Source organism: Petaurus breviceps, unplaced genomic scaffold, assembly GCF_028583685.1.
Source record: "Petaurus breviceps papuanus isolate PSGF00001 unplaced genomic scaffold, PetGlider_PUasm1.0 490, whole genome shotgun sequence".
NCBI classification, from domain to species: domain Eukaryota; kingdom Metazoa; phylum Chordata; class Mammalia; order Diprotodontia; family Petauridae; genus Petaurus; species Petaurus breviceps.
The window spans coordinates 24480149-24496183 of NW_027186352.1; the positions used below are offsets into that span (position 1 = coordinate 24480149).

The window sequence follows — 16035 nt, forward strand, 5'->3', positions numbered from 1 at the left end:
AGAGAGAGAGAGAGAGAGAGAGAGAGAGAGAAGAGGGAGATAGTCATATGTGTATTTGAATAACTGTATTTGAAGATATCTACAGGGGCACTAGCAAATGAGGCAATGTAGAAAAGCCTTTTGTAGCAGTTGACACCTGGGCTGAGTCCTAAAGAGAGGCAAGTTTTCCAAGAGATGGAGGTTAAGAGAGAGAACTTTGCAGGCACAAGGGGCAGCACATACAAAGTCATAGACATAGGAGATGGACTTTTGTATTTGAGAACAAAAAGTAAACCTGTTTGTCGGGACTGTACATGAAAAGGTAGTATGTGACAAGCCTGGAAAGATTTAGATATGGGTGATCTGCATATACATGGATATAGATATAATATTTAGAGCATCTGTAATATTTATATTTGACATTTGCTATCACAGATTACTAATGTATACAGTTCAGAATTATACCACAAATGAGTAAATAAATTCTCTATGTCTACTCATGTAAATGAATTCATTTAAATGAATGTAGGATTGATCCTCTTTGTAAAATGTTGACTATATTGGTCCTTAGAACACTCCAAGCTATGTCAGTGTGACTGGATATCAGGATATGGGGCGGAAATTTTGTCTTCATTTGGCCCCAATCTCTGCCTTCCCAGCTCCCAGAGAAGTGAATTGGAAGCAGCCTTCTCCTTAGCCTCGTTAAACAGTCTGGGAAATTCCCTTGCATACATCCTTCCTTCTGTGCACTTACCACACTAGATTTGTTTTTCTCTATGGAAGAAAAATATTTCTTTGTATCTGGGCACCATAATTTTCCCTCTGGTCCAGTATCCCTAAAGGGTTCCAGGGAATTTCATTTTCATTCTGAACTATTATGTTTCTCCATTTGGCAATTTTGGGATATTCAAACCCAACATTCAACCAGGTTTACTGGTTAAAGAATGACAATTCATGGCCCTGGTATTGCGCTCCTGGAGAGAGACTGAATTTTTGCTACTAACTCTTTCCCTGTACAAATCTGCCCCTCTGAGTTGAGGACACTGTGATTTTCCTCATCTAGGGAAAGGTCCCAACACTTTCAACCATCCAGCTGATCCTTGATCCAGTTACAGCCTAGAACACAGGCACACGACAGTGCCCTCCTGTGGAGGTTGGGTTAGTAGTTCTTATTTACTTGGTGATTTATTTATTCATTCATTCCTCTATTTATTTGTTCATTCATTCATTTGTTGGTTAGCTTTGTTCAATTTTCTAGGTTTTTTTTTGTTTTGTTTGTTATGTTTTGTTTTCAATCTGGAGAAAATGAACAAAGAACTAGGCAAAAGAGTCTACAAGGCCAGGAATGGGAGAGCTTGATTTGCCTTCCCACAAGGCCTCAAAGGCTCAGCTCAACCAAAACCAACTAAATCAAGAAGGTTCACATTTGGCCCTCCCTCCTTTTGCCATGGGAATCAGAATTACTTCTAGAAGATGAATGTTTTCACACTTTTCAATGGAGTCTGGTCCCAGGCAATACCAGGCCCATAAGGAAGAGGTCAAATCTTCCCTTCTGTGTTTCTTAACTCTCTTTCCCTATAAAACAGGGTGTTTATTCATCTCCACTTACACAAGTAACTCAAAAAGGGCAAAAGATACAACCAGAGAAAAAAATTGATCAGTACACATTTAATTAAGCACCTACTACGTATTCAACATTATTCAATCATGTTCACCCGTGTCTGACTCTTCATGACCCCATTTGGGGTTTTCTTGGCAAAGATACTGCCGTGGTTTCAAATTTCCTTCTCTAATTCATTTTATAGATGAGGAAACTGAGACAAACAGGGCAAAGTGAAATGCCTAGGGCCACACAGCTAGTAAATGTCTGAGCCCATATTTGAACTCGGGAAGAGGCATCTTCCTAACTCCAGCCCTGGCACTCGAGTCACTAGATCCACTAGATACGAAGTCAAAAGTCCTCATTGTCCTAAAGGAGCCAAGGCACCATTCCATCTACCTCATGAAAACGTCTTTAAATACATAGATGTGATGTTTGTGTGTGTTCACACATATATGCATGTTTAGGCATATGTACATGTACATATACATATCTAGCTATTTTCACATAGCATATATAGTGATATGTATATACTGTCTATGCATATATATTTATAGAGAGATTTTTATTGTATATATAGTGATACATATACTCTATGTCTATACATACCTAGATATATAGTGACACATTTATATAATACTTACTCTGTGACAGGTATTGTGTTAAGCGATTTACAAATACAATCTCCTTTGATCTTCACGATAACTCTGTGATATAAATGCTGCTATTATCCTCATTTTATAGTTGAGAACATGAAGGTAGACAGAGGCTAAAAGTGACTTTCTCCGTCAGTCTTCCTGAGCCCAGAACCCTACTTAGTTTCCTATATACATATGTGTGTACATAGTACACATGTATGGGTGTGTAAATATATACATACTGGGTAATTAATATGTGTATATACTGCACACTTATATTCACATAAACACACACATTCATATATATATATATACATACCCCATACAGTACATGAATATATAGACACATATATGTGTGTGTATATACATATATGTATGTATTTTATATATATATATATATATATATATATATTCCCAACAATTCTTCAAGACGTAACTCCAAGGTGACTTTCACGAAGAAGGCTTCCCTGATAGGAACTAAGAGCTGGAGCTGAGCTTTCCTCCCTCTGAATGCCTGCAGCATTCCCAATTGGTTCACCCATAAGGCCTTGGAGCCATGTTGAGAACATCTTTTGCCACCTTTTATTGACATTGGGCACACATAGTGCAGGCCTCCTGGACTGTAAATCTGGAAGGAAGGATAGGGAATGTGTCTTATGCCTTTCCTCTGTATCTCAAGGCAAAACAAAAGCTAGAGCACTGGTTCTGGAGTCAGAGGCACTGTGTTCAAATCCTGATGCTGCTACTTGCTACCTTTGTGCCCTTGGGCCGCAGTTTCCCCACTCTGTAAAATGAGGGAGATGGAGCATATGACCTCGGAAGTCCCTTCCACAATCTCTGGTCCTACTGCGATGCTCAGCAATGGGATAAGAGGAGAGCCTGGGTCCAGAATGGGCAGGCAGTGAACTACCACCAGCCAGGACAACTGCTCAGGCCTCCTGGTTTCCAGGAGCAATTGCTTCTTCTGAATGAAAAGTTGCAGGGTTTTCTTTAAAAAAGTCTTTTCCTTTGGCATAAGTAATGATTTAAATGTAAATTATGTTAGATGTCAAATGAAATTTTTATGTAAAAAGCTAAAATGACATCAGACATTTTAAAAAATGGAGAATGTTCCCCTTTTGGTAACTGTTTCAAAATGGGGTGCTTTTTTCTTTTTCTTTTCTCTTTCAACCCCTAAACCTCCACCCATAGTTTTCAAGGAGTAGAGAAAAAGGTCATATAAACAGGATTACCATAAATGGAAGAGGAAAAAAAGAAGCAAGCAAGCAGCTGGACAAACCCTCCCATTCCATGATGTGACTCTGAATTTGGGGTTCATTGTATAGGAAGCCTTCCTTATTCTATGGATTCAGGACTCATGGAGTGGAATGTTCCCTATCTTAGGTTCCCTTCCCTTGCTCCAGTTCCCACTCCCAGCTTCCCCACCACCCCAGCCATCACCAGCACCTGGAGCTGTCTGCCCAACTGAGCCAGTCTGCACAGGACCAGGAATTCAGGGTCACAGACATCAGGCAAAACTGGAAATGGGCCATGCTAAAAACCATTAGCACCTGAGGATTAGCATCAGATCAGAAAAATCTGATAAAAAGAATGAATAATAGTTTTAAAAATGAGAAAGCTTTAGATAGAAAGCATTAAAGGATTTTCTTTATTTAATTTGTATTGATATATTTTGCCCATATATCACATTCATTTTCCAGTGTAGCTCTTCCCCCCTCCCACACAAAGAACCATCTTTTATAAGAGAGTAAAATCAAAAGGGGGGAGAAAGACAGTAGTTTAGTAAAAAAAAAAATCAGGACACTAAAAGATTTAAGCAGCAGCTACAGTGTTTTACCCATAGTCCCCCACCTCTATAAAGAAGGAAGGGAGGTTACATTTTCATCTCTTTTTCCTGGCAAAGCTTGGTCATTACATTTACTAGTGATTCAGTTTTTCTGTTCTTCTTTCCATTTACATTGTTGCCATCATTATATATGTTTTCCCCTGGATTCTGCTTACTTCACTTTGCATCAGTTCATGTGTTCAGAATGTTTTTCATTTCTCACAGCTCTGTATTATTCCATTACATTGATGAATCCCAACCTTTTTAGCCATTTCCTAATTGATGGGCATCTGATTTGTTCCAGGTCTTTTACTGTCATAAAATGTGCTACTTAGTTTTGTATTATATATTTCTATCTTTGTTTCTCTCTTTGACTTTCTTGGGGTATAGCCTAAGCAGTGGACTTTCTGGGTTAAAGGATGAACTAGCTGTGTAACTCTGGGTAAGTTATTTCAGCTCTCCCAGCCTCAGCTTCCTCATCTGTAAAACAAGGAGAATAATAGCACCTCCCTCCCAGGGCTCTTATGAGAATCAAATGAGATAGCACATGTAGAACGGCCATATAGATACTAGCTGTTATCATCACAGACCACATCCAGGTACAAGTGTTTGACTTTGCATTTATGACTATTAATTGTTTCAAAAGAAGCAAAGGATTACAACTTCACATTACATTCTAAGCTTATATTACTTAAAGATCTGAAGGCAGTATTGTTTTTAATTTGGATAGATTCCAACATCCAAATATTTTAAGTTCATAATTCCTTCTTCCGGGCTACTTTCAATCATTTGGAGACTTACGGCAAGCTTCCCAAAAGAATCAGCCAGGCTGGTGAATGATGAAAGCTACAGCCCTTTGTCACAGTTCTTGTTAACTCACATAAGTGAAGCTTTAAGGAGTGAAGATGAAGTCATGGGCAGCAAAGGCAGCTGGCTGACAGCTAGCCACCACCTCCAAAACATACTACAGAAGGGACAGCACAGGGCAAATGCAAAGCCAACTTTCAAAGGAAGGGACAGCTCCTCACTTACACAGGACCAGTTGGTCTCCAGGATTAGGGTAGTACAGCTCACAACGTAAAATCATCGAACACGAATGTTTCTAGAAGTTCCAGAAGAGGGCAGGAAGAGAGCTTTGCCAAGGGCAGATGTGGTCTGCCATGCGTGAGGATGAGAAACTCCAGAGAGACCTAAAAAAATTAAAAATTAAAGAAAATACAATTATAGAAGACTCACCACTTAATGTAACAAATGAGACAGACTGGTATGGTGGCTAGAAAGCTACTCTCAGAGTCAAGAAACTCTGGGTTTAAATCCTGCCTCTAAGGACTCTGGGTGAGTCATCTAACCTCTGAAGACCCAGACAGCTCTCTAAGACTATACATTGCAGAGAGAATGTAGGTCTGCACTGGCATAAGCAGCACCTCACCCAAACCATTGAAATCAAACATCTGGGCCCTTTCCCAAAAAAATTTACACACACATCTATATGCACACATGTTTATACACACACACATAAATACATATATATACATGTATACACACATGTGTCTATGTGTACACGTATAATTTCATCATGTATACAGGGCATTCCAAAGTCTTAGTGGAGTTTTAAGTTAAAAACTACTCTGACTTTTAAAACATTTTATGTGTTACACATTTGTTTTGGAGAGAGAGGGAGAATCAGTATAGTGATTAGTTTTAATTTTCTTACTAATAATTAAAAATGCAGTAATTTGGAATTAGTTATTGAGAATGTGGGTGATATTAATTGCTTACTTTTCTATCCACAGCAAAATGGACTATTGAGTAAATTAATAGCATAGACAAGATTACAGAGATTGTCGTAAACCAGTTTGCTCTCCTAGCCCACTGGTTTTTATTCAAATGGACACTGTTGATGGCAAATTAATTTTCTAATTCATTAAAGCAGACCGAGGAGAACCTCTATTTGGTAACCCTTTTGCTAGTAATTAGTTCCAGTTATTCTGTGTCCTTGAAAGTAAGAAAACTGTATTTTATATGTAAAATGGAATACGCCTTATATAGGGAAGATACATATAGGTGCGATGTGTATATAGACACACACTCACTCCAGACTTTTCTCTCATTCAGATGGGTCTTCCATTCTATTCATCCTAATTAATATGACCAGCTGGCATTTGTATAGTTCATATGTTTAATATAATAAAATACCAAAATCACTTCTCTCAGGGCAAAAACAATGTCCATTCCTGCAGCACACACTCCAAAATTTGCAAACCACTTGACATATATTATCTCATTAGCCAAGGTACCCCTCCTCTCTCTGCTTCAGTTTTTTCATCTGTGATATGGGGGCATTGACTCAAGTTTCCCATTTGAGGGGCCTCTTCAGCTCCATGCACTCTGCCAGCTCTTTGTTTCACTCAGTTTGGGCTCCTCTACTCTTTCTCCTGCTTCCCTTGAGTCCATCCCCTCCAGCCTTGGGGTCATCATCTTCTTTCTGGCTCTGCCCCCTCCCTTGAGGTCATAGGATTAAGGCAGGAAGAGACCTCAGAGGCCACCTGGTCTGAGCTTCTCCTTGTATAGATGAGGAAACCAAGGCAACGCCCCCAAGCTCACACAGATTGGAAGGGAGGAAGGTGGGATTTGAACCCAGCTCCTCTACCTTGAGGTCAAGTGCTCTTTTCCTGGTCCTCCCTAACCCCTTGCTTCTAACTGGCATCTTCCTACCTCTGGGGCTATTACTTCTCCCCATTCTGCCCTGACTCTTCCTCTCACTCCTTCACAAGACCCCTCTTCTCTCTTTGAACCTCTTCCAACAACCACTGAATGACAGGAAGAGCCTCTTCTCCTTCCTCTTACCTGCCTCCATGTTGGCATCATCATCACTGGCAATAATTACAAGAATTTATTAAGCACCTGCTGTGCTAAGCACTGGGAATACAAAGGAAGGCAAACAAACCTGGTCCTGTCTTCAAGGAAGTTAGCTTCTAACTGTGAGGTTCTCTTTGGGTCTGTGCACATTCCGAAGTTCAGTCTCCCTAGTCCGCACATCCCTGGGGATCTAGGCTCCGGAATTGTTCTTCCCTGGGTCAATCTTCCCCTTGGGTGCTGGCAGAATATTGCCATCTCCAACCCTCAATACTGGCTCGTGCTGCTCAGAGCTGGGTCTGGGGAAGCGAAGTTGGCCAAGTCTTCCATTGAGGTACACCAAGATGCTACATGTCCCAAACCATCACATGAAAAAATGGGGGAAAGGGTGCACTGTGAGGTGGCTGTGCCCTGCCGGGGATGGAGGGCAGCTCATTCCTTCTGGCCATCTCCCCTGTTCCTGTCCCTCTGCCATCTTGAGCCCAGCCACTCTTTTAGAGTCCATCCCAAATCTGTAAAACACCTCATACACAATATAATCACTGGTAACTCATGATCGGTAGCATGCTGAAGCCATCTTGGGCCCCTGTGTGTCTTTCCATCACCTGCTTTCATTCTCCTAAGACTGAGGTGCTCCATGTTTCATTCCCATGTGGAATTCCTGGGACAATCTTGATGCTCAAAAAGTGGACTTTGGTATCACGGGCAGTTCAGAGACATGGAAAGCAGCCCAATTTCCCACTCAGCTCCATAGTTGAGCCCAACTCAATTCTGGGCCCAGCTCATCATCTCTCTCTGAAGCACTAAATCCTGGGGTATAGACAGACAGACAGACAGACATGGCAAGAGACAGAGACAGACTGTGGGTCTTTTGTTGTTGTTATTCAGTCATCTCAGTCACATATGACTCCATGACCCCATTGGGGGTTTTCTTGGCAGAGATACTGGAGTTCTTTGCCATTTCCTTCTCCAACTGATTTTACAGATGAGAAAATGAGGCAAACAGGATGAAGTGACTTACCCAGGGTCACAAGCTAGTAAGTGTCTGAGGCCAGATTTGAACTCAGGAAGATGAATCTTCCTGACTCCAGGCCCAGCACTCTCTCTGCTGCACCACCTTACTGCCTTACTACATATGTCTATATCTATACATCTCTGTAGGAATCCCACTGACTTCCTCCAGTTTGTCAGGTCAGGTTCCCAGAGGATAATTGCTACTCCAGGTTCTAGGGTAACCTATGGGTTTTTCCTTGCAATTTTTTTTCCTTCCAAAATTTCTTTCCTCACAAGCCCCCACCAATAAGCCTCACCTTAACAGTCAGTCAATAGACACAATTAGCTCAAACCAAAGGCATTTAACTATGAAGACATTTTAAGAGCAGTAGTTACAAAACTTCCAAAAAAACCTAAGGCTTCCCCCTCTCATACATACACACATATGTGTGCATATGCAGATCTATGTATATATTTGTATATATTTACATACATATATGTAGTTTCTGTGGGAAGACTAGGTATAAACAGTATGATGGTAGTGAGGCACATAGGTTGGGAATGCATGTGACCAAGAAAACTCTTTTAATTAAATTTTTACTTGGTTTTAATTAACAGAAATTTATTTTTCTCTCCCTTATACCTTTCCCACCCCACAGGAGAAAAAAAAAACATTTTCCTTTGTAAAAGTTTGTATGGTAAATGAAATATATCTTCTCATTGGTCACATTTTTTAATGTCTCTTTCTGTGCCCTCCCCACTACAAATTGATTACTATTCTCTGAGGGGGTAGATAGCAAGCTTTTTCATTGGTCCTCTGTAATCATGGATACTCACTGCACTGATCATAGTTCTTACAGCTCTAAAAAGTATTTGTCTCCACTGTGTTGTTGTTATCTTCTAAATTATTTTCCTCGTTCTGCTTATTTTACTCTTCAGACAAATCTTTCCCCATCTCTTCAAAATTATCTATTTCATCATTTCAAGCATCTTTGAAATCCATTACTCCCTCATTTCTTACACTCTATAATAATAGAATCCCATCACATTTGTATGCCACAATTAGTTCGGTTGCCTTCCATCCTGGACGACCTTAATATCCTTTATCTCCTTGTGGAGTTTCCTCTACAATTCAGTTATCAGTTATCAAGCTCTCTCTTGAGTCTAGAGTCAGCTCTCTTCTCTACTGCCAGGGATCATGCACCTTGCAGATGCTTCCAACCTTAAGTGACTGCCTCTATGTATCTTTGTCTGCCTGAAGAGTTATCTCTTGGTTGGCTGCTGACTCCAGCCTAAGCGCACCCAAACAGACAGATGCTAAAACTACCAGATGATTGGATCTTTCAAAGAAAGTAGTTCGACCTCAAAGCACCAAGGCTAATTTGGAAGAGTAGCAGGGAGTGATCTCTTCCCGCCTCCACTGATCTGTGGTATACATATAGGAGCAGACTTCCTAAAGGTACTCCCAGGCTGGGCTCTTCTTCCACAAAGCATTCCCCAACGTGGACTGCCTTAGAACTTTGCCTTTTTAAAGGGTTGTCAGGGGTGTGGCCAATTATCACGTGACCAATTGTTTTGTCAATTTAATAGAGAAACTCGTTAATACTTCATAAAGAAATAACCTAGTGTGGCCTCATCTTTACAGTTAATTGGTCACCTCTAAGTCCTTACTTTCTGTGACTGCATCAATTTTGAATAAGTTTGGAGGAGGATTGTGGAGCGGGAGGGGAGATGGGTCAATGGCTCATGTTCCATCTGTGGTCCATCTAGGAACCAAGTCGATCTATCTATAGAATAATTTGATTGTCCACTTATCCATTTACAGGGTAAAGTAAGGCAACATATGTTTTCTGTCCACTTTGTTTTCCAGTTGTGAATAGCAAACTATTCCATTCAGTCCTACCTGCAGGCACAGGAGGATCATAACTAGACAGTGTCTAAGGTACTGAGTGAATTTTCCTTTGCTTAGAGAGCAAGGATCATAAGAAGTGAAGTTCAGGCTTCAGTCCACAAGCATTTCTTCTGGGTTTACATGCCAGGCACTGTGCTTAGTACAAGGCATACAAAGAAAGGCAAAAACTTTGTCCTTGCCCTCACATTCTATTGGGGAAAGCAACTTGCAGATAACTGTGTAGATAGTTGTAAAGGAGGGAAGAGAGAGACAGACAGGCAGACATAGAAACAAAAAGAGAGACAGAGACAGAGAGAGACAGAAACAGAGAGACAGAGACAGAGAGGACATATACAATATTAAAGTAATTTTAGAAAGAAGAGATCAGGAAAGGTTTCTTGCAAAAGATGAGGTTTAAACTGAGTGTTGAATGACCCAGAGAAGGTAGATGTCACAGGTGAGGGGAAAGAGCTTTCCAGGCATGGAGGGCAGCCACAGCAAATGCATGGAATCAAGAAACATCATGAATGCTACCAAGTCTGGGTCCGCAGTCAGGAAGACTCATCTTCCTGAGTTCAATTCTAGCCTCAGACACTTACCAGCTGTGTGACACTGGGCAAGTCACTTAACCCTTTTGCCTCAGTTTCCTCATCTGGAAAATGAGCTGGAGAAGGAAATAACCGACTACTCCAGGATCTCTGTCAAGAGAACCCCACATGGGGTCACAGAGAGTTGGACACAACTGAAACAACTGAACAACAACGACAAAATCTTGAGTCCTCAGCAATAGACAAAGATTTGGAGAGGAGTCAATGTGTGGTATTCACACATTCTCAAATGAGCATGAGTTTTCACAAGCTCAGTTCAGTGCTCTCTGACCTCATCAGAACCCCCTCACACTGGAACATTTCCTATGCCCATGCCTCCACCACCTTCTTCGACTCCATGAAATCCCCAATATGGTGGCCATTACATAGGATTAGTCTGCTTCCCTTGGCTGTGGGTGTCCCTGAAGAGCATCCATGGTTAAGGGCCATCTTCCCTTCTCCTCTCTCCTTTGTGGATCTCATTAACTCACAATTATTCAATTACTGCTTCTAAGCAGATCACTCTCAAATCTTTATAGTCTTGAGCTCTACCCTGAACTTGAGTCTGGCATTGCCAACTGACTGCTGAATGCCACCAATCAGATGTCCCCTAGGTATCTCAAACTCAGCATGCCCAATGGGGAACTCAGTACACTTCCTCAATAACCTAAGATAGGTTATTATTATATTATTATATATAGGTTATTATACCTGTCAACTGCCCATTTTCTGTTGATGGTTCCGCCATTTTTCCATCCACCCAAATTTACAACCTCCTTAACTCTTCACTCCCCCTCACATACAAACAAGTAAAAAGTCTTATTGATGCTATTTCCAATAGTATCTCTCACAGCTCTCAACTTCCCTCCCCCCACCCCACTAGACCAAAGTTCAGGCCATCACCACTCCCCACCCGCACCCTTCCCATTTCCAACTTGTGGACAACTGCCTTCACATCTTCTCCCATTCATGTACATACATACACACACATACAAACATACATACATACACACATACATGTATATCTATAGATATAGATAGCTCTTACTGAACTGATGAACTGATACTGCTTCCTAGCCATGTGACATTCTGCAAGTCACTTAAACTCAGTGGCTTCAGTTTCCTCATCTATAAAATGGGGGTAATAATAATGCTTACCTCCCATGGTGGTTTGGAGGATAAAATGATATTACTTTTGTTAAGTGTTTTGCAAACTTTGAAGCAGCATAGAAATTCTAATTATCATTATTACTATCATCTTGAACCAAATACCTGACCACGTTCTTCTCTTACTCCCGAAGGATTGCCTCCTTTCTCTAGGATATAATAGAAAATCTTCGGCATGGTAGTCAGAGCCTCCCAAACTGGCTTCCACTTTGGTTTCTAGGTTTGTTTTGTATAAATCCCTTTCACACACACTCTGGTTGTATCAAACTGACCTGTTCTTGATTTTCTGTACATGGCAGTCCATCCCCCACTTTTATTTACAAACTCTGACTCATGCTGTTCTGCCTCTTTGTGACCCTGTGGACCATGCTGTCCATGGGGTTTCTTGGCAAAGATACTGGAGTGGTTTGCCATTTCATTCTCCAGATCATTTTACAGTTGAGGAAACTGAAGTCACACAGTTAGTGAGTGTTCAAGAGCATGTCTGACTTCATGTCTTCCTGACTCCAGGCCCAGCGTTCTCATCTCTGAGTCACCTAGCTGCCTCTTATAGAATCTCATATATTCCCTAATTTCCTTCAAATCACAGCTCAGTCACCACTCCTTTTATGAGGCCTTGTTTTATTGCAGGAGTTAGTAGTACCATTTTTATAGTTTATATTGTGCTATGTTACGTTATGTTATGTTATATTATATTGTTATGTTATATTACGTTATATTATATTATTATGTTATATTATGCTGTGTTGTGTTATATTGTATTATATCATATCATATCATATCACATTACATTATATCATATCATGTTATACATAAACAAATTTGTAAGTATTAATATAGTATTATATATAAAATATTATTAAATATGAATATATAAGAATATGATATAATGCTTTATATTACTTTTAGTATGTGTGTGCATTTTGATATACATACATACATACAAAGTATGTGTGTAGATAGATCCACATAGGTCTATATGGATCTAAATAAAATAGACATCTATATAATATAGAGAGCTATATAATGTATACTATACATGTATATATATATAATATATATCTCTAGATAAGTAAGCACAAACCACTCATGTGGTACATATATACATAGATGCACGTGTCTATGTGTGTGTATATACATAAACACATGGACTTTGCCTTTACTTCTCTTCCCCCAGTAGAATGTCAGCTTCTTGAGGGGTGGGATTGCTTCATGTTTGTCCCATGTTTCCCACACTGAACCCCATGCCTTGTGGATAAGCCATTCCTAATAAACACTCGTTGAGTTCCAACTGATCCAAGTTTGATTCCTTGCAAGGACTGTAATGCCATCTACCAAGAGAAGCATGGCAAGAGCCCATGCCATTGGCTCCCTTTATAAGCCATCTTCCTAGACACTAACAAACACCTCCACTGAGCATATCAATCTTTCTTCTGATTCACACTTCACTTGATGTAAGCACATCATGGCTGTTTCCAGAGTCACATATATCATAGAGCCTTGGATGGGTCTAATCTGCACAAGGGCGACATCTCATCTCAGGTGAACATTCAGGGATGACTTTTACTATACCAGGGCCAACACTTCTTCAGAATCAATAAGTGGTTGTCATTTCTGCACTTCTGGCACCTATGAGCCATTGTCTCCTATGATAATACTAGTACCTGACATTTATATTGTATTTGAATTGTTGTAAAATACTTTATGCACATTGTTGAGTTCAAGGCTCACCAAATCTTGGGAAGTAGGTGCTGAGGGCCTTATTCTCCTCCTTTTTACACAGGAGATTGAGGCTCAGAGAGGGTGTTGGCTTTCCCAAGGTCACACAGCTAGTCAGTATCCAAGGTGGGAGTCGCTCCCAGGTTTTCCTGACTCTGCGCCATACTTCCTCCCCTTTGGAGGCATCTTTCACTCATCTCTTTTATTTCTCACCCACATCTGCCTCATCAAGCTGGGTCCATTCTTATTTCCTGTTTCTCCCATCCATCTGCCCCAGCCACTTCTGTCACCATCACTGGAGTGCATCACCTTATGCCATCGCACTGGAGGAAATGGGTTCCAAAGTCAACCTGACGGGTCTCCATTTGAATAAAGATATCTTCCATGATGTTTTCTGTTATTTTGGAAGCCCTCCCTCTTTGACCAACCCTGTTGTGAATGACGGTTAGTAGAGAGACCAGCTATCACCCCAGAAAAGTCTAGGCATCCTATATTAAGTCACATAGTACATAGAGTGCTGGACATGGAGGTGAGAAGACCTGGGTGTGATGCCAGCCTCAGACATTTACTAGATGTATGACCCTGGGCAAGCTATGTAAACCTCTCGCCTCGGTTTCCTCAAATGTCAAATGAGAATAATAATAATGCCTACATCCCAGAGTAGCTGTGAGGATCAAACAGGATAATGTATGTAAATCTTTGCGAACCCCAAAGTGCTACGTTGTTGTTGTTACAATCACTGAGGTGTGATGGGATAAGGGGATGAAGCATGGTGGTGTCTGTGGAAATGGGAGGGCGAGAGAGACATGCGAGAAGGATGGAGAGCTTGATGAGCTGGCAGGCAGGGAGAGAGGATAGAGACAAGATAAAATGCTGGTTAAAAGACTTGAACACCCAGGACACACTGTTGTTATGCAGTTGTTTCTGTCGTGTCTGGCTCTTCGTGGTCCCAGTTGGGGTTTTCTTGGCAGACATACTGCAGGAGTTTGCTATACCTTCCCCAGCTCAGTTTTACAGATGAGGAAACTGAAGCAGAGTGAAGTGACTTGCCCAGGGTCACACAGCTAGTAAGTATCTAAGGTCAGATTTGAACGTAGGAAGAGGAGTCTTCCTGACTCCAGGCCCAGCACTCGATACACACCTAGCTGTCCCAAGGATGCACCAGTGAGATTAATAAGGAAATAAAGAAGGGGGCTAATTTTAGCATATTCTATAACCTATCTACAAAGACGGTTACAAGGTTCAGATGAATAAATGTGCTTTGCCAACCTTATATCACTGTGTAAAAATTGGCCGTGATGATCACAGCTCTGTCTGCGTGGCTTGGATAAATACAAGGTCTTCCTCTGATTTCCCTTGGGCCGTGGAGGTGACCATGTATCTTGTAAGGCTCTCTCAGTCACATAAAAGTCCTGATTATTCCTGCCAGACTCTAATAGTGTTAGCTGCAGGACCCATGAAAGGCTGCATTGATCAAGCACCTGCCTAGCCCCAAGTGGGGGAGACGTTCATCACCAGCTTAGCTTTGGCCATAATGACTCCCCAAAGTTGTCTACTCTGAGGTAGAAAGATACCTGCACATTGGTGGAAGGATTGTCCACATCACGGCAGCAAGTCAACAAGTATGTATTGAGTGCCTACTGTATGCCAATAACAATTACAAATTCTGGAAAGACAAAAAGAAGTACGCAAGCGGTGAATGTTGTCCCTCATTGGTCTCTCTCCTTTTTAATCTACCGCACGTACCACCCGCAGCACCATAGCTGCCAAACTGAAATTCTGAAAGTACACATCTGGGTCACACAGTGGCCCAAGTCAGGAGGACCTGAGTTCTAATGTGGCCTCAGACACTCACTAGCTTACTAGCTTACTAGCCTCAGACTCTTACTAGCTGTGTGACCCTAGGCAAGTCACTTCACCATGTTTGCCTCAGTTTCCTCATCTGTAAAATAATCTAAAAAAGGAAATGGCAAAAACCACTCCAGTATCTCTGCCAAGAAAAGACCAAATGGGTTTAGAGAGAGTTAGACATGACTGAAACAACTGAAAAACAATAAAATTTTTGGTGCCTAGCCATGGTACCTGGAACAAAGACAATACTTCAAAAAATGTTTGTGGAATGAATTAATTTATATTTTGTATTTACTTATTTGGATATGTTGTACTCTCTCTGTCTCTCTGTCTGTCTGTCTGTCTGTTTGTCTGTCTCTCTGTCTCTGTCTCTCTCTCTCTCTCTCTGTCTCTCTCTCTGTCTCTCTGTCTCTCTCTCTCTCTCTCTGTCTCTCTCTTTCTCTGTCTCTCTCTCTCTCTCTCACACACACACACAATGATATAAGCCTCTCAAAAGCAGGCACTATTTTCCCTTTTTTTCTCTCTGTACTTCAGAGAGTGGTTTCTGATATCAGCACAGTGCCAGGCACTGTTTCTTAGTTGTTAAATAGTTCAATGCATTTAAATTCCATTCCACTCTCAGTGCTACTGATGACTCTTGAGTTAAAACTCCCCTATCTCACAGCCACAGTCGGCCAAGATTCCAATCTGTTGGCATGGGGCAAAATCAGCCAAAGGCACAGAAAAGACATTCGTGCAGGTAGATTTGCATCAGGATGTCCTACCAGTATAGATGCCAACCATGGGAAGGACATTATGAGACAATAGCATGACAAGAAATGTAAGGAGATAGAGAAGCTACTGTCTCTTTTTCTGAATCAGTCAGATTCTCAAATCATTTCTGGGAAAAGATAATAACCCCCTATGATCGTATAAAGCTGAAGAAAAAA

At 41.0% G+C, this 16035-nt stretch overlaps 1 long non-coding RNA gene across 2 annotated transcripts in view; it reads right to left on the reverse strand.

Annotated features, from left to right (window-relative positions):
- LOC138172184 (uncharacterized) overlaps positions 1-16035 on the reverse strand; it is a 94098-nt gene that overhangs the window by 24352 nt on the left and 53711 nt on the right. For both annotated transcript variants that reach the window (XR_011171069.1, XR_011171070.1), the window contains exon 2: positions 5075-5232. This is a non-coding gene — a long non-coding RNA (uncharacterized lncRNA). The remainder of the gene's footprint in view (positions 1-5074; positions 5233-16035) is intronic.